The following is a 26,155-nucleotide window of genomic DNA, read 5'->3' as shown; positions in this document are numbered from 1 at the left end:
TCTGGTAAAAAGTTATACAATTTTGCACACTAATTGGGGACAGTCCAATAATTCATTTCACCAAGTTTCATGCCGGCACCTCAAGCGCTCTAGCGCCACCAACAGTCCAAAGTTGGACTTGTGTTTACGGACGTAACTTTTGACCTGTTGACCCGAATGGCAAAATGAGGTATCATTGGAATCCTTGGGCCAAGCCGAGTTCAACACACCCTATGACGTCAATTGTTGACCTCTATGTTTAAATCACAGCAAGTGTGATCATATCTCAGTCAATCTTTTATTTTTGATGTGAAACTGATGACGGCAAGTTCCATCTAGTTCATTCTAATGTGTGCGTGCAAGGGTGGGACGGGGTGGGATGGGCAGAGGCGGTTGCGGCGGTGGGCTGGCTGGGGGAGGGGGTGGCGACACTCAGCCCTGGTTCAGCCCCACAAAATCAGTTATGTTTTGATGTGAAACTTGACCTTGTAACTCAGCCAATCTTGGGTTGTATGGCATGGAACTTGCTGTGACTGCTTAAGGCTATATGTCTGATGCAACGGCATTGACTTACATGGTTAATCTGGCCTGCTGATCTCACTGCTTGGCCCCCTCATTGCTGCTTGCAGCTATATTTGGGGGCCAAGCAGCGAAGCTGCGAAGCCCCATTGTTTTTCTATGATTTCTTATTATTATTATTATTTAACATCTTTCTTCCGCCATGGGAGTCTATGGCAGCCCATAGAACCGTCTGGTAAAAAGTTGTGAAATTTGGCACACCGATTGGGGACAGGCCCATGATTAATTTCACCAAGTTTCATGTCGGCTCCTCGAGGGCTCTAGCGCCACCAACAGGCCAAAGTTGGACGTGCATTCACGCACGTAACTTTTGACCTGTTGATCCGATTTTGAAAAATGAGGTATCGTTGGAATCCTTGGACCAAGCCGAGTTCAACGCACCCTATGACGTCATTTTCCGCCATGATGGATTTTCCGCCATATTGGATTTTAGTGAAAGTGAAACTAAAACTTCACAGGTCACAAATTTTGTCCGATCGTCACCAAACTTGACACACATGCTCTTCAGACCAAGCCGCACAAAAGTTATCACTTTTCGTCTTCGGAACTCAAACCGTTTGACCGTAACAGCCAATCGAAATATGCGGCGAAGCCGCCAAACAGGAAGTGAGCTCATATCTCAGCAACCCATTCATCTATCATAACCAAACTTAGTACATGGACTCAGGACCCAATCAGGGGGACGCTCAAAAAATCTGGTGACCTTTGACCTCTAGGGGGCGCTGTAATTAAGAAACATGCCTTTTGGCCTGTAGCTGCTGTTGTGCTTAGAATTAAAACGCACTAGTGGTGTCTGGTAATACTGTTGGAGGTCCTTAGGCCGACCCCAGCCTACTTGTGATGTCATCGTAATTGATTCGGCCGCCATATTGGATTTAATCAAAAACACGTACACGTTTTTGCAGGTCACAAATTTCAGCGGATCCTCACCAAAATTGGCAGAGACCATCTACAGACCATGCCAGATGAGTGCATTGCTTTCTGGAACAATTGACAGAAGCATTGACCTGTACCAGCCAATCGAAATTTGCGGCGACGCCGCCAAACAGGAAGTGATTTCATATCTCAGCAACGCTTTCATGTATCAAAACCAAACTTAGTACATGTACCTCAGACCACATCGGGAGGACGCTCAAGAAATTTGGTGACATTTGACCTCTAGGGGGCTCCGTAATTGACAAAAATGCATTTTGGCCAGTAGTTGCTGATGCGCATTATTTTGCAATGGAAGTCAATGGCAGCCCATAGAACCGTCTAGTAAAAAGTTATACAATTTTGCACACTAATTGGGGACAGTCCAATAATTCATTTCACCAAGTTTCATGCCGGCACCTCAAGCGCTCTAGCGCCACCAACAGGCCAAAGTTGGACTTGTGTTCACGGACGTAACTTTTGACCTGTTGACCCGAATGGCAAAATGAGGTATCATTGGAATCCTTGGGCCAAGCCGAGTTCACACCCCCACACACCCTATGACGTCAATTTTTGACCTCTGTGTTTAAATCACAGCAAGTGTGATCATATCTCAGTCAATCTTTTATTTTTGATGTGAAACTGATGACCGCAAGTTCCATCTAGTTCATTCTAATGTGTGCGTGCAAGGGTGGGACGGGGTGGGATGGGCAGGGGCGGTTGCGGCGGTGGGCTGGCTGGGGGAGGGGGCGGCGACACTCAGCCCTGGTTCAGCCCCACAAAATCAGTTATGTTTTGATGTGAAACTTGACCTTGTAACTCAGCCAATCTTGGGTTGTTTGGCATGGAACTTGCTGTGACTGCTAAATGCTATATGCCTGATGCCACGGCATTGAGTTGCATGGCAAATCTGGCCTGCTGATCTCACTGCTTGGCCCCCTCATTGCTGCTTGCAGCTATATTTATTATTGGGGGCCAAGCAGCGAAGCTGCGAAGGCACCCATTGTGTTTGTTGGTTTTCTTATTATTATTATTCCTCTGCCATTGAAGTCTATGGCAGCCCATAGAACCGTCTGGTGAAAAGTTGTGAAATTTGGCACACTGATAGGGGACAGTCTCATAATTAATTTCACCAAGTTTCATACCGGCACCTTGAGCGCTCTAGCGCCACCAACAGGCCAAATTCGGACTTGCGTTCACGCACGTAACTTCTGACCTGTTGACCCGATTGTCATAAATCAGGTATCGTTGGAATCCTTGGACCAAGCCGAGTTCAACGCACCCTATGACGTCATTTTCCGCCATGATGGATTTTCCGCCATATTGGATTTTAGTGAAAGTGAAACTAAAACTTCACAGGTCACAAATTTTGTCCGATCGTCACCAAACTTGACACACATGCTCTTCAGACCAAGCCGCACAAAAGTTATCCCTTTTCGTCTTCGGAACTAAAACCGTTCGCGCGTAACATCCAATCGAAATTTGCGGCGAAGCCGCCAAACAGGAAGTGAGCTCATATCTCAGCAACCCATTGATCTGTCATAACCAAACTTAGTCCATGGACTCAGGACCCGATCAGGGGGACGCTCAAGAAATCTGGTGACCTTTGACCTCTAGGGGGCGCTGTAATTAAGAAACATGCCTTTTGGCCTGTAGCAGCAGTTGTGCTTAGAATTAAAACCCATTAGTGGTGTCTGGTACTACTGTTGAAGGTCCTTAGGCCGACCCAAGCCAACTTGTGATGTCATCGTAATTGATTCGGCCGCCATATTGGATTAAATCAAAAACACAAAAAAGTTTTGGCAGGTCACAAATTTCATCTGTTCCTCACCAAAATTGGCAGAGACCATCTTCAGACCATGCCTGATGAGTGCATTGCTTTCTGGAACAATTGACAGAAGCTTTGGCCTGTACCAGCCAATCAAAATTTGCGGCGAAGCCGCCAAACAGGAAGTGATTTCATATCTCAGCAACGCTTTCATGTATCAAAACCAAACTTAGTACATGTACCTCAGACCACATCGGGAGGACGCTCAAGAAATTTGGTGACATTTGACCTCTAGGGAGCTCCGTAATTGACAAAAATGCATTTTGGCCAGTAGTTGCTGATGCGCATTATTTTGCAATGGAAGTCAATGGCAGCCCATAGAACCGTCTGGTAAAAAGTTATACAATTTGGCACACTAATTGGGGACAGTCCAATAATTCATTTCACCAAGTTTCATGCCGGCACCTCAAGCGCTCTAGCGCCACCAACAGGCCAAAGTTGGACTTGTGTTCACGGACATAACTTTTGACCTGTTGACTCGAATGGCAAAATGAGGTATCATTGGAATCCTTGGGCCAAGCCGAGTTCAACACACCCTATGACGTCAATTTTTGACCTCTGTGTTTAAATCACAGCAAGTGTGATCATATCTCAGTCAATCTTTTATTTTTGATGTGAAACTGATGACAGCAAGTTCCATCTAGTTCATTCTAATGTGTGCGTGCAAGGGTGGGACGGGGTGGGATGGGCAGGGGCGGTTGCGGCGGTGGGCTGGCTGGGGGAGGGGGCGGCGACACTCAGCCCTGGTTCAGCCCCACAAAATCAGTTATGTTTTGATGTGAAACTTGACCTTGTAACTCAGCCAATCTTGGGTTGTATGGCATGGAACTTGCTGTGACTGCTTAAGGCTATATGTCTGATGCAACGGCATTGACTTACATGCTTAATCTGGCCTGCTGATCTCACTGCTTGGCCCCCTCATTGCTGCTTGCAGCTATATTTATTATTATTATTTAACATCTTTCTTCCGCCATGGGAGTCTATGGCAGCCCATAGAACCGTCTGGTAAAAAGTTGTGAAATTTGGCACACTGATTGGGGACAGGCCAATAATTAATTGCACCAAGTTTCATGCCGGCACCTCCAGCGCTCTAGCGCCACCAACAGGCCAAAGTTGGACGTGCGTTCACGCACGTAACTTTTGAACTGTTGATCCGATTTTGAAAAATGAGGTACCGTTGGAATCCTTGGACCAAGCCGAGTTCAACGCACCCTATGACGTCATTTTCCGCCATGATGGATTTTCCGCCATATTGGATTTTAGTGAAAGTGAAACTAATTTTTCACAGGTCACAAATTTTGTCCGATCGTCACCAAACTTGACATACATGATCTTCAGACCAAGCCTAACAAAAGTTGTGGTGTTTTGTCTTCGGAACTAAAACCGTTCGTGCGTAACAGCCAATCGAAATTTGAGGCGAAGCCGCCAAACAGGAAGTGAGCTCATATCTCAGCAACCCATTGATATATCATAACCAAACTTAGTCCATGGACTCGGGACCCAATCAGGGGGACGCTCAACAAATTTGGTGACCTTTGACCTCTAGGGGGCGCTGTAATTAAGAAACATGCCTTTTGGCCTGTAGCAGTAGTTGTGCTTAGAATTGAAACCCACTAGTGGTGTCTGCTACTACTGTTGAAGGTCCTTAGGCCGACCCAAGCCAACTTGTGATGTCATCGTAATTGATTCGGCCGCCATATTGAATTTAATCAAAAACACGTACAAGTTTTCGCAGGTCACAAATTTCATCTGTTCTTCACCAAAATTGGTAGAGACCATCTTCAGACCATGCCTGATGAGTGCATTGCTTTCTGGAACAATTGACAGAAGCTTTGGCCTGTACCAGCCAATCAAAATTTGCGGCGAAGCCGCCAAACAGGAAGTGATTTCATATCTCAGCAACGCTTTCATGTATCAAAACCAAACTTAGTACATGTACCTCAGACCACATCGGGAGGACGCTCAAGAAATTTGGTGACATTTGACCTCTAGGGGGCTCCGTAATTGACAAAAATGCATTTTGGCCAGTAGTTGCTGATGCGCATTATTTTGCAATGGAAGTCAATGGCAGCCCATAGAACCGTCTGGTAAAAAGTTATAAAATTTGGCACACTAATTGGGGACAGTCCCATGATTAATGTCACCAAGTTTCATGCCGGCACCTCAAGCGCTCTAGCGCCACCAACAGGCCAAAGTTGGACTTGTGTTCACGGACGTAACTTTTGACCTGTTGACCCGAATGGCAAAATGAGGTATCATTGGAATCCTTGGGCCAAGCCGAGTTCACACCCCCACTCACCCTATGACGTCAATTTTTGACCTCTGTGTTTAAATCACAGCAAGTGTGATCATATCTCAGTCAATCTTTTATTTTTGATGTGAAACTGATGACAGCGAGTTCCATCTAGTTCATTCTAATGTGTGCGTGCAAGGGTGGGACGGGGTGGGATGGGCAGGGGCGGTTGCGGCGGTGGGCTGGCTGGGGGAGGGGGCGGCGACACTCAGCCCTGGTTCAGCCCCACAAAATCAGTTATGTTTTGATGTGAAACTTGACCTTGTAACTCAGCCAATCTTGGGTTGTATGGCATGGAACTTGCTGTGACTGCTTAAGGCTATATGTCTGATGCAACGGCATTGATTTACATGGTTAATCTGGCCTGCTGATCTCACTGCTTGGCCCCCTCATTGCTGCTTGCAGCTATATTTATTATTATTATTTAACATCTTTCCTCTGCCATTGGAGTCTATGGCAGCCCATAGAACCGTCTGGTGAAAAGTTGTGAAATTTGGCACACTGATTGGGGACAGGCCAATGATTAATTTCACCAAGATTCATGCCGGGATCTTGAGCGCTCTAGCGCCACCAACAGGCCAAAGTTGGACGTGCGTTCACACACGTAACTTTTGACCCATAGGCCCAATTGTCAAAAATGAGGTATCATTGGAATCCTTGGACCAAGCCGAGTTCAACGCACCATATGACATCATTTTCCGCCATGATGGATTTTCCGCCATTTTGGATTTTAGTGAAAGTGAAACTAATTCTTCACAGGTCACAAATTTTGTCCGATCGTCACCAAACTTGACACACATGATCTTCAGCCCAAGCCTCACAAAAGATACTCCTTTTCGTCTTCGGAACTCAAACCGTTCGCCCGTAACAGCCAATCGAAATATGCGGCGAAGCCGCCAAACAGGAAGTGAGCTCATATCTCAGCAACCCATTCACCTATCATAACCAAACTTAGTCCATGGACTCAGGACCCAATCAGGGGGACGCTCAAGAAATCTGGTGACCTTTGACCTCTAGGGGGCGCTGTAATTAAGAAACATGCCTTTTGGCCTGTAGCAGCAGTTGTGCTTAGAATTAAAACGCACTAGTGGTGTCTGGTAATACTGTTGGAGGTCCTTAGGCCGACCCAAGCCAACTTGTGATGTCATCGTAATTGATTCGGCCGCCATATTGGATTTAATCAAAAACACGTACGAATTTTCGCAGGTCACAAATTTCAGCGGATCCTCACCAAAATTGGCAGAGAACATCTTCAGACCATGCCTTATCAGTGCATCGCTTTTTGGAACGATTGACAGTAGCATTCGGCTGTAACAGCCAATCGAAACTTGCGGCGAAGCCGCCAAACAGGAAGTGAGCTCATATCTCAGCAACCCTGCCATGTATCATAACCAAACTTACTACATAGGTTCAGGACCCCATTAGGAGGACGCTCAAAAATGTGTTGACCTTTGACCTGTAGGGGGTGCTGCAATTAGCAATATTGCATTTTGATCTGTAGTTGCAATGTGTTTTATCGATCTTTTATTTTTGGATGTGAAACTGATGACATGTTCCATCCAGTTCATTCTAATGCGTGCGTGGTAGGGCGGGGCGGGGCAGGACGGGGTGGGACGGGCAGAGGTGATTAGGTGGGGGGGCTGGCTGGCAGAGGCTGTGGCAATACTCAGCCCTGTTTCAGCCCTACAAAATCAGTTATGTTTGATGTGACACTTGTTGAAAGTGTTGATCGCGAGTGTCTGCTGAGTTCTATCTTGTCGCCGTGGCTACTCCAGCCTATTCTGCTTGGCCCCCTCATTGCTGCTTGCAGCTATATTTATTGGGGGCCAAGCAGCGAAGCTGCGAGGCAACCATTGTGTTTCTATTTGTTCTTATTATTATTATTATTATTATTCCGCCATTGAAGTCAATGGCAGCCCATAGAACCGTCTGGTGAAAAGTTGTGAAATTTGGCACACTGATTAGGGATAGTCCCATAATTAATTTCACCAAGTTTCATACCGGCACCTTGAGCGCTCTAGCGCCACCAACAGGCCAAAGTTGGACTTGCGTTCACGCACGTAACTTCTGACCTGTTGACCCGATTGTCAAAAATGAGGTATCGTTGGAATCCTTGGACCAAGCCGAGTTCAACGCACCCTATGACGTCATTTTCCGCCATGATGGATTTTCCGCCATATTGGATTTTAGTGAAAGTGAAACTAAAACTTCACAGGTCACAAATTTTGTCCGATCGTCACCAAACTTGACACACATGCTCTTCAGACCAAGCCGCACAAAAGTTATTCTTTTTCGTCTTCGGAACTAAAACCGTTCGCGCGTAACAGCCAATCGAAATTTGCGGCGAAGCCGCCAAACAGGAAGTGAGCTCATATCTCAGCAACCCATTGATCTATCATAACCAAACTAAGTCCATGGACTCAGGACCCAATCAGGGGGACACTCAAGAAATTTGGTGACCTTTGACCTCTAGGGGGCGCTGTAATTAAGAAACATGCCTTTTGGCCTGTAGCTGCTGTTGTGCTTAGAATTGAAACCCACTAGTGGTGTCTGGTACTACTGTTGAAGGTCCTTAGGCCGACCCAAGCCAACTTGTGATGTCATCGTAATTGATTCGGCCGCCATATTGGATTTAATCAAAAACACGTACACGTTTTTGCAGGTCACAAATTTCAGCGGATCCTCACCAAAATTGGCAGAGACCATCTACAGACCATGCCTGATGAGTGCATTGCTTTCTGGAACAATTGACAGAGGCATTGGCCTGTACCAGCCAATCAAAATTTGCGGCGAAGCCGCCAAACAGGAAGTGATGTCATATCTCAGCAACGCTTTCATGTATCAAAACCAAACTTAGTACATGTACCTCAGACCACATCGGGAGGATGCTCAAGAAATTTGGTGACATTTGACCTCTAGGGGGCTCCGTAATTGACAAAAATGCATTTTGGTCAGTAGTTGCTGATGCGCATTATTTTGCAATGGAAGTCAATGGCAGCCCATAGAACCGTCTGGTAAAAAGTTATACAATTTTGCAGACTAATTGGGGACAGTCCAATAATTCATTTCACCAAGTTTCATGCCGGCACCTAGAGCACTCTAGTGCCACCAACAGGCCAAAGTTGGACGTGCGTTCACGCACGTAACTTTTGACCCGTATGGCCGATTGTCAAAAATGAGGTATCGTTGGAATCCTTGGACCAAGCCGAGTTCAACGCACCCTATGACGTCAATTTCCGCCATGATGGATTTTCCGCCATATTGGATTTAATCAAAAACACATAAAAATTTTCCAAGGTCACAAATTTCAGCGGATCCTCACCAAAATTGGCAGAGACAATCTTCAGACCATGCCTTATCAGTGCATTGCTTTCTGGAACAATTGACAGAAGCATTCGGCTGTAACAGCCAATCCAAATTAGTGGCGAAGCCGCCAAACAGGAAGTGAGCTCATATCATCACCAAACTTACTACATATATTCATGACCCCATTAGGAGGACGCTCAAAAAATGTGGTGACCTTTGACCTGTAGGGGGTGCTGCAATTAGCAATATTGCATTTTGATCTGTAGTTGCTGATGAGTTTTATCAATCTTTTTATTTTTTGATGTGAAACTGATGACAACATGTTCCATCCAGTTAATTCTAATGCGTGCGTGCAAGGGCAGGGCAGGGCAGGACGGGGTGGGACGGGCTGGGGTGATTAGGTGGGGGGGCTGGCTGGCGGAGGCGGTGGCAATACTCAGCTCTGTTTCAGCCCTACAAAATCAGTTATGTTTGATGTTACACTTGTTGAAAGTGTTGATCACGAGTGTCTGCTGAGTTCTATCTTGTCGCCGTGGCTACTTCGGCCTATACTGCTTGGCCCCCTCATTGCTGCTTGCAGCTATATTTATTATTATTATTATTCCGCCATTGAAGTCAATGGCAGCCCATAGAACCGTCTGGTGAAAAGTTGTGAAATTTGGCACACTGATTAGGGATAGTCCCATAATTAATTTCACCAAGTTTCATACCGGCACCTTGAGCGCTCTAGCGCCACCAACAGGCCAAAGTTGGACTTGCGTTCACGCACGTAACTTCTGACCTGTTGACCCGATTGTCAAAAATGAAGTATCGTTGGAATCCTTGGACCAAGCCGAGTTCAACGCACCCTATGACGTCATTTTCCGCCATGATGGATTTTCCGCCATATTGGATTTTAGTGAAAGTGAAACTAAAACTTCACAGGTCACAAATTTTGTCCGATCGTCACCAAACTTGACACACATGCTCTTCTGACCAAGCCGCACAAAAGTTATTCTTTTTCGTCTTCGGAACTAAAACCGTTCGCGCGTAACAGCCAATCGAAATTTGCGGCGAAGCCGCCAAACAGGAAGTGAGCTCATATCTCAAGAACACATTCATCTATCATAACCAAACTTAGTCCATGGACTCAGGACCCAATCAGGGGGACGCTCAAGAAATCTGGTGACCTTTGACCTCTAGGGGGCGCTGTAATTAAGAAACATGCCTTTTGGCCTGTAGCTGCTGTTGTGCTTAGAATTAAAACACACTAGTGGTGTCTGGTAATACTGTTGGAGGTCCTTAGGCCGACCCAAGACGACTTGTGATGTCATCGTAATTGATTCGGCCGCCATATTGGATTTAATCAAAAACACGTACACATTTTTGCAGGTCACAAATTTCAGCAGATCCTCACCAAAATTGGCAGAGACCATCTACAGACCATGCCTGATGAGTGCATTGCTTTCTGGAACAATTGACAGAAGCATTGACCTGTACCAGCCAATCGAAATTTGCGGCGAAGCCGCCAAACAGGAAGTGATTTCATATCTCAGCAACGCTTTCATGTATCAAAACCAAATTTAGTACATGTACCTCAGACCCCATCGGGAGGACGCTCAAGAAATTTGGTGACATTTGACCTCTAGGGGGCTCCGTAATTGACAAAAATGCATTTTGGCCAGTAGTTGCTGATGCGCATTATTTTGCAATGGAAGTCAATGGCAGCCCATAGAACCGTCTGGTAAAAAGTTATACAATTATGCACACTAATTGGGGACAGTCCAATAATTCATTTCACCAAGTTTCATGCCGGCACCTCAAGCGCTCTAGCGCCACCAACAGGCCAAAGTTGGACTTGTGTTCACGGACGTAACTTTTGACCTGTTGACCCGAATGGCAAAATGAGGTATCATTGGAATCCTTGGGCCAAGCCCAGTTCAACACACCCTATGACGTCAATTTTTGACCTCTGTGTTTAAATCACAGCAAGTGTGATCATATCTCAGTCAATCTTTTATTTTTGATGTGAAACTGATGACAGCAAGTTCCATCTAGTTCATTCTAATGTGTGCGTGCAAGGGTGGGACGGGGTGGGATGGGCAGGGGCGGTTGCGGCGGTGGGCTGGCTGGGGGAGGGGGCGGCGACACTCAGCTCTGGTTCAGCCCCACAAAATCAGTTATGTTTTGATGTGAAACTTGACCTTGTAACTCAGCCAATCTTGGGTTGTATGGCATGGAACTTGCTGTGACTGCTTAAAGCTATATGTCTGATGCAACGGCATTGACTTACATGGCAAATCTGGCCTGCTGATCTCACTGCTTGGCCCCCTCATTGCTGCTTGCAGCTATATTTATTATTATTATTATTATTCCTCTGCCATTAAAGTCAATGGCAGCCCATAGAACCGTCAGGTGAAAAGTTGTGAAATTTGGCACACTGATTAGGGACAGTCCCATGATTAATGTCACCAAGTTTCATGATGGCACCTCAAGCACTCTAGCGCCACCAACAGGCCAAAGTTGGACTTGCGTTCACGCATGTAACTTTTGACCCGTATGGCCGATTGTCAAAAATGAGGTATCGTTGGAATCCTTGGACCAAGCCGAGTTCAACGCACCCTATGACGTCAATTTCCGCCATGATGGATTTTCCGCCATATTGGATTTCATCAAAAACACTTAAAAGTCTTCACAGGTCACAAATTTTGTCCGATCGACACCAAATTTCAGAGATATCATCTACAGACCATGACTAATTAATATATTGCTTTTTGTCTTCGGAACTAAAACCGTTCGCGCGTAACAGCCAATCGAAGTTTGCGGCGAAGCCGCCAAACAGGAAGTGAGCTCATATCTCAGCAACCCATTCATCTATCATAACCAAACTTAGTACATGGACTCAGGACCCAATCAGGGGGACCCTCAAGAAATCTGGTGACCTTTGACCTCTAGGGGGCGCTGTAATTGAGAAACAGGCCTTTTGGCCTGTAGCTGCTGTTGTGCTTAGAATTAAAACGCACTACTGGTGTCTGGTAATACTGTTGGAGGTCCTTAGGCCGTCCCAAGCCAATTTGTGATGTCATCGTAATTGATTCGGCCGCCATATTGGATTTAATCAAAAACACGTAAAAATTTTCGCAGGTCACAAATTTCAGTGGATCCTCACCAAAATTGGCAGAGATCATCTTCAGACCATGCCTTATCAGTGCATTGCTTTCTGGAACAATTGACAGAAGCATTCGGCTGTAACAGCCAATCGAAATTTGCGGCGAAGCCGCCAAACAGGAAGTGAGCTCATATCTCAGCAACCCTTGCATGTATCAAAGCCAAACTGGGTGCATAGACTCAGGACCCAATCAGGGGGACACTCAATAAATCTGGTGACCTTTGACCTCTAGGGGGCGCTGTAATTAAGAAACATGCCTTTTGGCCTGTAGCTGCTGTTGTGTTTGGAATTAAAATGCACTAGTGGTGTCTGGTAATACTGTTGGAGGTCCTTAGGCCGACCCAAGCGAATTTGTGATGTCATAGTAATTGATTCGGCCGCCATATTGGATTTAATCAAAAACACGTACAAGTTTTCACAGGTCACAAATTTCAGCGGATTCTCACCAAAATTGGCAGAGACCATCTTCAGACCATAATCTATCAATATATTGCTTTTTGGAACAATTGGCAAAAGCATTCGCTTGTAACAGTCAATCAAAATTGGTGGCGAAGCCGCCAAACAGGAAGTGAGCTCATATCTCAACAACCCTGCCATGTATCATAACCAAACTTACTATATGGATTCATGACCCCATTAGGAGGACACTCAAAAAATTTGGTGACCTTTGACCTGTAGGAGGTGCTGCAATTAGCAATATTGCATTTTGATGTGTAGTTGCTGATGTGTTTTATCAATCTTTTTTTTTTTGTTGTGAAACTGATGACATCATGTTCCATCCAGTTAATTCTAATGCGTGCGTGCAAGGGCATGGCAGGACGGGGTGGGACGGGCTGGGGTGATTAGGTGGGGGGGGCTGGTTGGCGGAGGCGTGGCAATACTCAGCCCTGTTGATCGCGGGTGTCTGCTGAGTTCTATCTTGTCGCCGTAGCTACTCCGGCCTATTCTGCTTGGCCCCCTCATTGCTGCTTGCAGCTATATTTATTTAACATCTTTCCTCTGCCATTGAAGTCTATGGCAGCCCATAGAACCGTCTGGTAAAAAGTTGTGAAATTTGGCACACTGATTGGGGATAGTACATTGATTAATTTCACCAAGTTTCATGTCGGCACCTCGAGGGCTCTAGCGCCACCAACAGGCCAAAGTTTGACGTGCGTTCACGCACGTAACTTTTGACCTGTTGACCCGATTTTGAAAAATGAGGTATCGTTGGAATCCTTGGACCAAGCCGAGTTCAACGCACCCTATGACGTCATTTTCCGCCATGATGGATTTTCCGCCATATTGGATTTTAGTGAAAGTGAAACTAAAACTTCACAGGTCACAAATTTTGTCCGATCGTCACCAAACTTGACACACATGCTCTTCAGACCAAGCCGCACAAAAGTTATCACTTTTCGTCTTCGGAACTCAAACCGTTTGACCGTAACAGCCAATCGAAATATGCGGCGAAGCCGCCAAACAGGAAGTGAGCTCATATCTCAGCAACCCATTCATCTATCATAACCAAACTTAGTACATAGACTCAGGACCCAATCAGGGGGACGCTCAAAAAATCTGGTGACCTTTGACCTCTAGGGGGCGCTGTAATTAAGAAACATGCCTTTTGGCCTGTAGCTGCTGTTTTGCTTAGAATTAAAATGCACTAGTGGTGTCTGGTAATACTGTTGGAGGTCCTTAGGCCGACCCAAGCCGACTTGTGATGTCATCGTAATTGATTCGGCCGCCATATTGGATTTAATCAAAAACACGTACACGTTTTTGCAGGTCACAAATTTCAGCGGATCCTCACCAAAATTGGCAGAGACCATCAACACACCATGCCTGATGAGTGCATTGCTTTCTGGAACAATTGACAGAAGCATTGACCTGTACTAGCCAATCGAAATTTGCGGCGAAGCCACCAAACAGGAAGTGATTTCATATCTCAGCAACGCTTTCATGTATCAAAACCAAATTTAGTACATGTACCTCAGACCCCATCGGGAGGACGCTCAAGAAATTTGGTGACATTTGACCTCTAGGGGGCACCGTAATTGACAAAAATGCATTTTGGCCAGTAGCTGCTGATGCGCATTATTTTGCAATGGAAGTCAATGGCAGCCCATAGAACCGTCTGGTAAAAAGTTATAAAATGTTGCACACTAATTGGGGACAGTCCAATAATTCATTTCACCAAGTTTCATACCGGCACCTTGAGCGCTCTAGCGCCACCAACAGGCCAAAGTTGGACTTGCGTTCACGCACGTAACTTCTGACCTGTTGACCCGATTGTCAAAAATGAGGTATCTTTGGAATCCTTGGACCAAGCCGAGTTCAACGCACCCTATGACGTCAATTTCCGCCATGATGGATTTTCCGCCATATTGGATTTTAGTGAAAGTGAAACTAAAACTTCACAGGTCACAAATTTTGTCCGATCAACACCAAACTTGACACACATGCTCTTCACACCAAGCCGCACAAAAGTTATTCCTTTTCGTCTTCGGAACTAAAACCGTTCGCGCGTAACAGCCAATCGAAATTTGCGGCGAAGCCGCCAAACAGGAAGTGAGCTCATATCTCAGCAACCCTTGCATGTATCAAAGCCAAACTTGGTGCATGGACTCAGGACCCAATCAGGGGGACGCTCAAGAAATCTGGTGACCTTTGACCTCTAGGGGGCGCTGTAATTAAGAAACATGCCTTTTGGCCTGTAGCTGCTGTTGTGCTTAGAATTAAAACGCACTAGTGGTGTCTGGTAATACTGTTGGAGGTCCTTAGGCCGACCCAGGCCAATTTGTGATGTCATCGTAATTGATTCGGCCGCCATATTGGATTTAATCAAAAACACGTACGAATTTTCGCAGGTCACAAATTTCAGCGGATCCTCACCAAAATTGGCAGAGAACATCTTCAGACCATGCCTTATCAGTGCATCGCTTTTTGGAACGATTGACAGTAGCATTCGGCTGTAACAGCCAATCGAAACTTGCAGCGAAGCGGCCAAACAGGAAGTGAGCTCATATCTCAGCAACCCTGCCATGTATCATCACCAAACTTACTACATATGTTCATGACCCCATTAGGAGGACGCTCAAGAAATTTGGTGACATTTGACCTCTAGGGGGCACCGTAATTGACAAAAATGCATTTTGGCCAGTAGTTGCTGATGCGCATTATTTTGCAATGGAAGTCAATGGCAGCCCATAGAACCATCTGGTAAAAAGTTTTACAATTTTGCACACTAATTGGGGACAGTCCAATAATTCATTTCACCAAGTTTCATGCCGGCACCTCAAGCGCTCTAGCGCCACCAACAGGCCAAAGTTGGACTTGTGTTTACGGACGTAACTTTTGACCTGTTGACCCGAATGGCAAAATAAGGTATCATTGGAATCCTTGGGCCAAGCCGAGTTCAACACACCCTATGACGTCAATTGTTGACCTCTGTGTTTAAATCACAGCAAGTGTGATCATATCTCAGTCAATCTTTTATTTTTGATGTGAAACTGATGACAGCAAGTTCCATCTAGTTCATTCTAATGTGTGCGTGCAAGGGTGGGACGGGGTGGGATGGGCAGGGGCGGTTGCGGCGGTGGGCTGGCTGGGGGAGGGGGCGGCGACACTCAGCCCTGGTTCAGCCCCACAAAATCAGTTATGTTTTGATGTGAAACTTGACCTTGTAACTCAGCCAATCTTGGGTTGTATGGCATGGAACTTGCTGTGACTGCTTAAGGCTATATGTCTGATGCAACGGCATTGACTTACATGGCAAATCTGGCCTGCTGATCTCACTGCTTGGCCCCCTCATTGCTGCTTGCAGCTATATTTATACTTTCTTCCGCCATGGGAGTCTATGGCAGCCCATAGAACCGTCTGGTAAAAAGTTGTGAAATTTGGCACATTGATTGGGGACAGGCCAAAAATTAATTGCACCAAGTTTCATGCCGGCACCTCCAGCGCTCTAGCGCCACCAACAGGCCAAAGTTGGACGTGCGTTCACGCACGTAACTTTTGACCTGTTGATCCGATTTTGAAAAATGAGGTACCGTTGGAATCCTTGGACCAAGCCGAGTTCAACGCACCCTATGACGTCATTTTCCGCCATGATGGATTTTCCGCCATTTTGGATTTTATCGAAAGTGAAACTAAAGTTTCACGCCTCACATAGTTTGTCCGATTTTAACGAAACTTAATACATATGATCTTCAGACCAATCCGCACAAAAGTTATCGATTTTTGTCTTCGGAACTAAAACCGTTCGCCCGTAACAACCAATCAAAATATGCGGCGAAGCCGCCAAACAGGAAGTGAGCTCATATCTCAGCAACCCTTTCATCTGTCATAACCAAACTTAGTACATGGACTTATATCCCCATCTGTAGAGCACTCAAAAAATCTGGTGACCTTTGACCTCTAGGGGGCGCTGTAATTAGCGAAAATGCATTTTGGCCTGTAGCTGTTGATGTGTTTGGAATTAAAACATACTAGTGGTGTCTGGTAGTACTTTTGGATGTCCTTAGGCTGACCCAGGCCAACTTGTGATGTCAACATAATTGATTCGGCCGCCATATTGAATTTAATCAAAAACACTAAAAAGTTTTCACTGGTCACAAATTTCATCTGACTTTAACCAAAATTGGCTCAGACCATCTTCAGACCATGCCTTATCAGTGTTTAATTTTCTGGAACGATTGACAAAAGCGTTCACCCGTAACAGCCAATCGAAATTGGTGGCGAAGCCGCCAAACAGGAAGTGATTTCATATCTCAGCAACGCTTTCATGTATCAAAACCAAACTTAGTACATGTACCTCAGACCCCATCGGGAGGACGCTCAAGAAATTTGGTGACATTTGACCTCTAGGGGGCACCGTAATTGACAAAAATGCATTTAGTTGCTGATGCGCATTATTTTGCAATGGAAGTCAATGGCAGCCCATAGAACCGTCTGGTAAAAAGTTATAACATTTTGCACACTAATTGGGGACAGTCCAATAATTCATTTCACCAAGTTTCATGCCGGCACCTCAAGCGCTCTAGCGCCACCAACAGGCCAAAGTTGGACTTGTGTTCACGGACGTAACTTTTGACCTGTTGACCCGAATGGCAAAATGAGGTATCATTGGAATCCTTGGGCCAAGCCGAGTTCAACACACCCTATGACGTCAATTCTTGACCTCTATGTTTAAATCACAGCAAGTGTGATCATATCTCAGTCAATCTTTTATTTTTGATGTGAAACTGATGACAGCAAGTTCCATCTAGTTCATTCTAATGTGTGCGTGCAAGGGTGGGACGGGGTGGGATGGGCAGAGGCGGTTGCGGCGGTGGGCTGGCTGGGGGAGGGGGCTGCGACACTCAGCCCTGGTTCAGCCCCACAAAATCAGTTATGTTTTGATGTGAAACTTGACCTTGTAACTCAGCCAATCTTGGGTTGTATGGCATGGAACTTGCTGTGACTGCTTAACCCTTAAGAACGTAACTATCCGTAAAAGCGTACCGTCACACTTTTGTGTTTGGAATGTTGCTACATAAGTATTCTAATTGCTGCTTAACAATGGGCTACCACTGTTTGGCTAACATGGGCTGACATTGTACATTCTCAAAGTCAAAAATGGTCTCTCGCAAATCACTTTGCCACTACCATTTTGTTATGTCCACATTTTGCAGATCTAGTTTATATTATGATTGTGTGGTCGGGCTATACTGTACATGACAAAATCCACGGAAGTGGCAAGTATTGGGAAGACGTTTATTTACAGGAGGCTACAAATGTTTCTAGCTTCACTGCCATTTATTGCCATATTTCTGAATGTCAGTCATTACACCAAGCACAATAAAACAAGCAAAATGAGTGATTTTTCTAAATTAAATGATGATGTTATTCAGTGTTTAGTCAAATCTCATGGCCACTGAAAAGATGAAAATCAAAATGACCGCGAAATGTACGGAATGCTGGAAACAAACATCGTTCATTCACGAGCTATGAAGCTTTCAGTAACGCACGGCTCAGGAAACCTAGTTTGCTACATTCATGACATTAAAACTCGCACAAGAAATGCACATACATCTTTATCTTGTCCCATTATAATCACAGCTTTATTTGCGCAATAGCAGTGCATCCATCAAGTCCGTCAATGCAAAACATTACAGCGACCGGCATCTCGAAGTTCATTCATTCAGAAAACATTCGTAGTATTTACAGACGCTATACAATTTCATCGATAATATTAGTCATGGCACATTTGAAAAGGCGTCAGCTTACTGATGAAGAGATCAGGGTTATTTTTACATCTAATGACGACTCTGATGTGGACATTGAACATCCGTCTGAGGTAAGAGCAGAGATATTTGCGTGTCCTGTTATTCTCGTGACAATTGTAACACGTTGTCAGCGCGACTTCATTTGCGTAATCAGGTGCATGCATGCAACACATGTGATCACATGATGAAAGCATGTGTGTGTGTGGTACTTTGCAATATTCACGTGAAATAAAACAGACCAGGGGCCTCATGTACAAAGCTTGCATACGCACAAAAATGCTGCGTACGTCACTTCTCACGCTCACGTGCGGATGTACGAAGGCTGACTTGAACGTGAGAATGTGAGGTCCTCCACGCAAACTTCATGTCTGGCGTAGGCCTACGCACATTTCCAATGTGTATCGTCAGTTGGCGACACTTAGAGGCAATGCAGCGCAACAACATTAGTTGATCGCGAGTCTAGGCCTTTATTTGCACAGTATATTGTGAAACGTGGGTTATTAAAAATGATAACACTTCGAAAGTAGTTGACCTTTGACCTGTAGGGGGTGCTGCAATTAGCAATATTGCATTTTGATCTGTAGTTGCGATGTGTTTTATCGATCTTTTATTTTTGGATGTGAAACAGATGACAACATATTCCATCCAGTTCATTCTAATGCGTGCGTGGTAGGGCGGGGCAGGACGGGGTGGGACGGACAGGGGTGATTAGGTGGGGGGGCTGGCTGGCGGAGGCGGTGGCAATACTCAGCCCTGTTTCAGCCCTACAAAATCAGTTATGTTTGATGTGACACTTGTTGAAAGTGTTGATCGCGACTGTCTGCTGAGTTCTATCTTGTCGCCGTGGCTAGTCCGGCCTAATCTGCTTGGCCCCCTCATTGCTGCTTGCAGCTATATTTGCACCTTACTCTTTGATCTCCACATTTTCTAGACTTGCAGTGTAGCGCATGGCGTGATCGTACCCACGAAACACCTGAGTGATTGCATGTGTTGCGAGGTTCCCTAGTGGTGAGGCCATCCTTAAAAATATTTTCGTTTGCCGTAACCCGACCGACCCTGTCAATTTAGAACCGACCAAAATATTTATTTTTTTCCCCTTTTAGTCCGACCGACTTGCCGGTTGTAAACTTGCGTTAATACCGACCGATTTGTTTTTTTTTACTCTAAACAACCAATACAAATGCAATAAAATAATATTTCTTTTAGTAGGCCCAAGTATTGTGAATATAAATTGCCTACATGCAAACGTGGCTCACTTAAAAAAAAACCTGTGGCGTCATCTCTACACCATTGGTTTTACGCATGTCACACTATGGCCTACGCTTAGTTTCATTCACACAAACTGATAACGCTTTTACTTGGCACGAAGTTCTGGAAGAACTGTGGCCAGATCTTTTCTCATCCCTCCTCCCCCTAGTCTAACGGTGACCGTGTCGGAGTATTGAAATTGGTTGTGGTCTATTCAGCATTTCTCAAAATATGGGTCCACAACATGGAGACTGCTGGTCCGCGGAGTCGTGGAGTGAAATTAGGCCCGGTGCTTCATCTGATAATTTGCTGCGCAGTTGATCAAGAAACCGCGGATCGACGAAAAAAGAAAACAAACGTTTCTGCTATCGATGTCATTAAACATGGAGCCCTACAATTAAGTGGTGGTATGAGCCTTCATTCAGTGCGCGTCTGCGCGAGAGAAACTGAAACTAATCGATAACGTTGGTATCAAAGCTCCGCTTCAACCTGTTGGAAGGCTATTTATTTATTTAACGAAACTTAATAGAACGACGTTGTTTTTTGGAACTTCCTTAGAAACAGAGCAGAGACTGTATAATACACTGTATAGCATTGAGTATTGTAGCCTATAGTCAAATTTCAATATAACGTGGCCAAGAGCTATTGTAGCCTTCTTTCTGGGTACATGTAGATGAGCCCTATGACCCAAAAGTCTGCCATGACCGGGCCTCAGGTCAAAGAAGTTTGAGAAAGGCTGGTCTATATAACCTGCATCAGAATGAGGTTTGCAATGGTGCGCCTGAAGGCACGGGTTGAAGACCCAGTCAGTTACGTCACGATATGCACATTTGTGTAAATTCATTCCTACGTAATCACCATGACCAAAATTGTACTTTTTTTTTTTACTTTGAATCTTGAAAAAAAAAAATATTGACCTACCTACCGACCCATTTTTTTATTTTTATTTTTGGCTGTTACTGCAAACAAAAATATTTTTAAGGATGGCCTGAGTAGTTGACACTCCACCCTTTTCCTCACAGGCAGCGCTGCTTCTCCTGGAGCCTTGGCTAAATCCCTGGCTGGAAGACTGCTAGTTCTGTTGTAGCTGTAGCTATTTTATGTGTCCGTTGCACTGATCTGCTTTAATAATAAATTATTATATCAATGATTTATTCCCACAGCTGCTTCCAGACTACTTTTATTCCAAATTAATAAATGGTAGAACGAATAATTTCCGCCTCTGGTCTGCTTGTTCCTCCTTTTTTTTATGTAACTGAAATGGTATGGTTTGAGTTTATATAAACACCCGTGTCATTCCGTTACATATGCTTTCATTCTGCTGTAGGCTATAAGGAAATAGATAGGCTACATTGATAGATACAGATCTTAACTGTACATTTTGCTTTCACAGACTAACTTTGCCTCTTAATGGGGTCGTGGGAGAGAAAAACTTTAAGAAGAGAAGACTGGTGCACAATCCCAAGCTTGCGGTAAGAATATGTTTGACTGCTAGCTAAGCTAAAAGTACCCTAGCCTAAAACCAAAGCTAAGAGTAGCCTAGTAGCCTTGCAAAAGAACATGTGAGCAGAACCAGCTTTATTAAAGTGTATTTTTTTGTGTCGTCATTTACAGGAAGCAGTACGCCGCCTTCACAACTCGGAGACAAATTGCAGGCGCTACGAACTGGAGCAAGGGTAGGATTTAAAGAATATGCTTTCATTCTGCGGTAGGCTATAAGGAAATGGATACGTATAGACACCATAGGATAGATACCGATCATAACTGTACATTTTGTTTTCACAGACTAATCTCGCCTCATAATGAGGCGGTGACCTCCTATTTGCTCGGAACAATATCTGCAAGTCCAGATTTACACGATGTTGATAGACGACATTGTGTGTAAGTGACTTGTTTTTACTGTTTCTCCTTCCTTGTTTAATGTTACTGTGACTTGCGTTTGTTTTTATTCATACCACTCTCATTTAATTGTTTTCCAGCCGCCTGTAAGACATATTACGAGACGGTACGCAGGAGCTTTAGATATACCCAGCCAGAAAACTCATTGCGGGCGGAAGCTGCGAAGAGTTCAGCTCGGAGTCGAGCGAGAAGAAAGAGGGTAAGACTTTATTTGGTGACTATTTTTCAGGTGCATTGATAGATGTGTTGTGTCCATACGCAGTGCATCGCATCACACAGTACTGATTCATTGTTTTTTTTCCAGCTGCTGGAATCGAGACAGAGTGTGCTAGCAGATGACTAGGTGGAACTCTGGAAGTCCGCCACCGTAGACCTCATGTCTGACGAAGAAGATGGCGTTGTTGGCTGGGTCTCTACATTATTATTGGGGATCTGCCAACCAATCACGAGTGATTTTACTTGTTTGAAAGTTGTGGTTTCATCCAATACTGAGTAAGGATATTCAAGCCTGGCCTGGCCAGGTGTGGTTTTGCTGCCAATCACGAGTGATTTTTCTTGTTTGAAAGTAGTGGTTTCATCCAATACTGAGTAAGGATATTCAAGCCAGGCCAGCCGCGGTTTCGCTGCATTCATATGCTAATTAGGGCCATTAGCACTCTGAAAGCTCTCCACATACGTCATTGTCCGGTTCCGACAATTTGTGGCACAGACAAACGGCGACAAGCGCGGGTTGCAAATTGTCGTCAACTACCGAAAATGAGGGAGATCTCCGGTCGTTTACGGGGACGAAAATCACACTTTTCATGCAGTGTTTACCTGCTGGGAAACCCTGTAGCTCCGGAGCAGGGGCTCAGACCAGGATAAATTGTTTGCTCGCCCTCAGTTCACTCTTTTGTTCATCTCAACCCAGCACTCCAGTGTGTCCTGCTCTGTGTGCGTCTTTGAGTTAACGTAAGTCATCACTTTACTGACCCTCACTATGACTTTTGTGATGTTTATCAGTTTGTAGAGTAGCTCTGCCATCATGTGTAAAGTTAAGGTCTTTGTTGGTTTGGTGTGTTTGAGTCCCATGTGAGAGATGATTAGGTGATGTTGGTTGACTTGGGATGTCAAGTATTGTTTAGTTGTACCTTATATAGCCATATGATTTCAGTTTATTGTTCAAATGTCAATTGGTTTGTTTGCGAGTTGGGATCTGTACTGATTTACCCCATTTCACTGATTACTGCATTTTCTGTTTGTTTCCTCTTTGATGCAGCACACATACAAGTAAAGAACAGATGAATTGAAACTCAAATAAAGTTCACTTGTGTTGCACCGAAACCTGCCATCTCCGCGTCATCACTCCATACCATTGAGCCTTCTGACTGAGGCTCTGCCTGCTCGCCACACACTCACTCTACCTCGACCCACATCGCCCCCTACAGTTCCTTCGGTTGGGTTGTGGAGGTTAGCATACTAGAATAGAATACTGTTAAGAATACTGTTGGGTTGTGGAGGTTAGCACACTATAACGTTACAGCTACTTGTCAGGACTTGTGGTGCAAGGCAAGAATAACTGCATAATTATAGACTGTTCATCTTATTGACTCCAACACAGAACCCACCCCCTTCACCTACCACCACAAATACAATTACATTCTGTGGGAAACACTGCCTTCCATTATCAGACCCTTCATCTTATCCATGACCAATGCATAGTCCTGTAGAATAGAGTATTGTTAGAATACTATTGAGTTGTGGAGATTAGCGCACTAGAATACTACTGTTAGAATACTGTTGGGTTGTGGAGGTTAGCACACTAGAATAGGGTATTGTTAGAATACTATTAGGTTGTAGGGTGCGATTTGTAGGGGGGGATGGTGAGGATTCCCCCCCCCCTCTGGTTTTCCTATCCCTACCTCTGCTAAATTATTTTTATCCCCGGTGGGGACAACATTTATCCCCCTCTGCCCTTCATATTGATTAATGCTACTTCATATAAGTAAAGCGCTGCAACGTGAGAACAGTCTAGTAGGCTAGCCTACATAATAATCTGACATCAGAAATGCACCATCACCGTCAGCACTTATGCTGCTGTGATGACGCAGTGGCTGCTTGATAACTTAAGTTGGCCTTGATCGTGCAGGATATTTCAGAATGTCGAGTGTGTAATCCATCATAAATGGCTAGTTTCAATAGAAAAGTTAGCTGGACAAATGAAAGAATACGAGAAGGATTCAGTGAAGCATATAGTCATATTTTAGAACCTTCAAAATTAGAAAACTGATGCAACTGAGATGAAGGACAACTGCACGTAGAGTAGAACGTATAGGCCTATTGTCCGAAGGAACTTACATTAAATGAGGAGATATTTGCTGAATGTCACAAAAAGTGTTACAGAAATTGCTTGGCATCGCTTATTCAATGGCTCTCTATCGAAACACCTGTAGTTTGCGGAGGACGAACGAGAAAGCACTTGTTTGATAAATCAGCCAGTAGCCTAGGCTACGCCTAGTAGACAAATAACTTTCAGAAATAATTTGTACTGCAAAAACGAATGTTGGTGGGTATTTAAACTATCTAGCGGGTGTTTTAACAGCTGCAAGAAATAGAAGCTTCATGTTCTGGTTCGTAAATTATTTTCATAAAACTTCAAGTTGCCCTATAACTTTACTCTCCAAACTCTTCACTGCACTGTAGCCAATTAACTGACAGTATGATAGTAGGCTATTTATTTTCTGTAGGCTACAATAAACACATTTATTTTTTCAACTTTTTCAACGCAAATCAGCAGGAGAGAGAATGCACGTAGCCTACAACACTGTTAGCCAATTCACTAACTTAAGACTTCAGTGCCATCATATACAACGTTTTTTAGCACAACAAATACAGAAAGGATGGAGGCAGCAAAAGTAGCGGAGTAATTTCAGATGGTGCAAGAACAAGGTGAATTTGTATGCTTGTCAAAACGTAGTCCTACCCTACATTAGAGGAGCTGATCATCATACCAAACACACTAGCTGTTTAAAGTCATACACCACGGTAAACTAAAACTAAAATGTTACAAAGGTGGCAAAATTAATATAGGCTATTATTAGCCATGACATTACTAGGCTATGAATCGTTCGTTCATTTTTTTGGGGGGGGGTTACAAACTTATTCAAAATCATCCCCCCCCCCCTCTGGTTTTTACACAAATCGCACCCTGGTTAGCACACTATAACGTACAACACAACTATACAGCACAGGGTAATCCTAATTTTATCCATCAAATTTATTCCAATCCAACTCAAAAGTTTTGAACAACACAAAGTGAAGGTTTTATCCAGATCAAAACTAAGAATAGATTATGTGATCTAATCCAATTTCATGATCCTTGTTTCCCTTTGAACAAGCCATTTTCAAGATTTGATCCAAATCTTGTTCGTTTTGCTCGGACCCCGTAAATCACCGCTTGCGGTTATATTTATTATTATTTTTCCCGTCTCCCTAATTTTTTGTCAGCCCTAGCGCCTAGGCCCATTCACCTTTTATCACAATGCCTTCCAAGTATGCTCAATGCCTCTGGGCAGCCACTATACGTTAGACCGGCACATCCGGGAACTTGACTCGTGACAAACGTTCCCGCCCCTTTCGGGGGGAAAACAAACAACCCCTCTCATTAACTCCAACGCAAATTAGGGTCAATAAACGTAATTCGTACAGAAATCGCAGGAGTAAATAATAACAAAAAATACCACAAATCAATATGACCACTCAATACATAACCACTTTGCCAGTCGTTGACCGTGAAAGATACCTACAAAAGCTTAATTCAATTAATATAAAAACATGTCCCTTCAGTCTCCCGAGTACGAAGTGGTGCAACAACCCCACTCAGTGACCAGAAGTGTCATACGGTCTTCTCTTCTTATGGCTTGTAGCCATAATTTTCTTCTGTCAGGGGGTTCTTAGCTGTGTGGTTGGTACATGTCTACCGGTTCACTCTGGCTTGTTCTGAGGGAATGTTTTCCCCTCAAATTGGGCATGGCGCAAACAACCTGCTATGGCGAGCCAAACAAATCAAAAGCCTGGCCAACACAGACACCACCCATTCAGTTGCACTTCGCGCTATTGAGTCAAGCTGCGCTAACCTAAGACCATCGTGCGCTGTCCAATGTTACAACTGCACTATCGAGTTGGCCAACACAGACACCGCCTAGTCAAGTTGCGCTAACCAGAGACCATCGCGCGCTGATCAACAACTGCGCTATGGAGTTGGCCAACACAGACACCGCCTAGTCAAGTTGCGCTATAACTATCTCGCGCTGCCTAAAATATCAATAACAGGATTGCAATGTTTTCAATGTGTGTAGAAAGTCACATGCTATTCCCATCAAACTGATCACGACTCAGATACTTATTTGAACATGGGATTATTGGGAGATTACTGAAATTATACGGTATTATTATCAATGAAAACAACTCATAATGAATTCACACAGTTTTTAAGTAATAACATACATATGAATTTCATATTACCCTTCCACTTCTCAGTCCTGTTTACCAAATTAATTTAGCCTAAAACTGATTAGTTCCAGTCTTTGAAGTTATGAATGAGTCTAGGCGTTGCTTGGCAACCACTCTGATAGAGGAAATATTTCTTGGTGAAACAATGAATGATTATCTATGAATAAACCATTCAATTTGTCGTTATTGTACCTTTATTTCTTATGACATTTTACTATATGTGT

At 44.4% G+C, this 26,155-nt stretch overlaps 1 long non-coding RNA gene across 3 annotated transcripts in view; it reads left to right on the top strand.

The window, feature by feature from the left end:
- Positions 1-21,796, top strand: part of LOC121708643 — a 39,407-nt gene extending 17,611 nt beyond the window's left edge. For 2 of the 3 annotated variants that reach the window (XR_006031718.1, XR_006031717.1), the window contains 5 exons: positions 20,935-21,013; positions 21,156-21,217; positions 21,327-21,422; positions 21,521-21,639; positions 21,745-21,796. This is a non-coding gene — a long non-coding RNA (uncharacterized LOC121708643). Of the gene's footprint in view, positions 1-20,535; positions 21,014-21,155; positions 21,218-21,326; positions 21,423-21,520; positions 21,640-21,744 lie in introns of those variants that run through there. The other variant, XR_006031716.1, reaches the window with a different exon arrangement.
- The last annotated feature ends 4,359 nt before the right edge of the window (positions 21,797-26,155 follow it).

This window comes from Alosa sapidissima, chromosome 5 (assembly GCF_018492685.1).
Source record: "Alosa sapidissima isolate fAloSap1 chromosome 5, fAloSap1.pri, whole genome shotgun sequence".
NCBI classification, from domain to species: domain Eukaryota; kingdom Metazoa; phylum Chordata; class Actinopteri; order Clupeiformes; family Clupeidae; genus Alosa; species Alosa sapidissima.
This window is presented reverse-complemented; position numbering and strand designations above follow the sequence as displayed.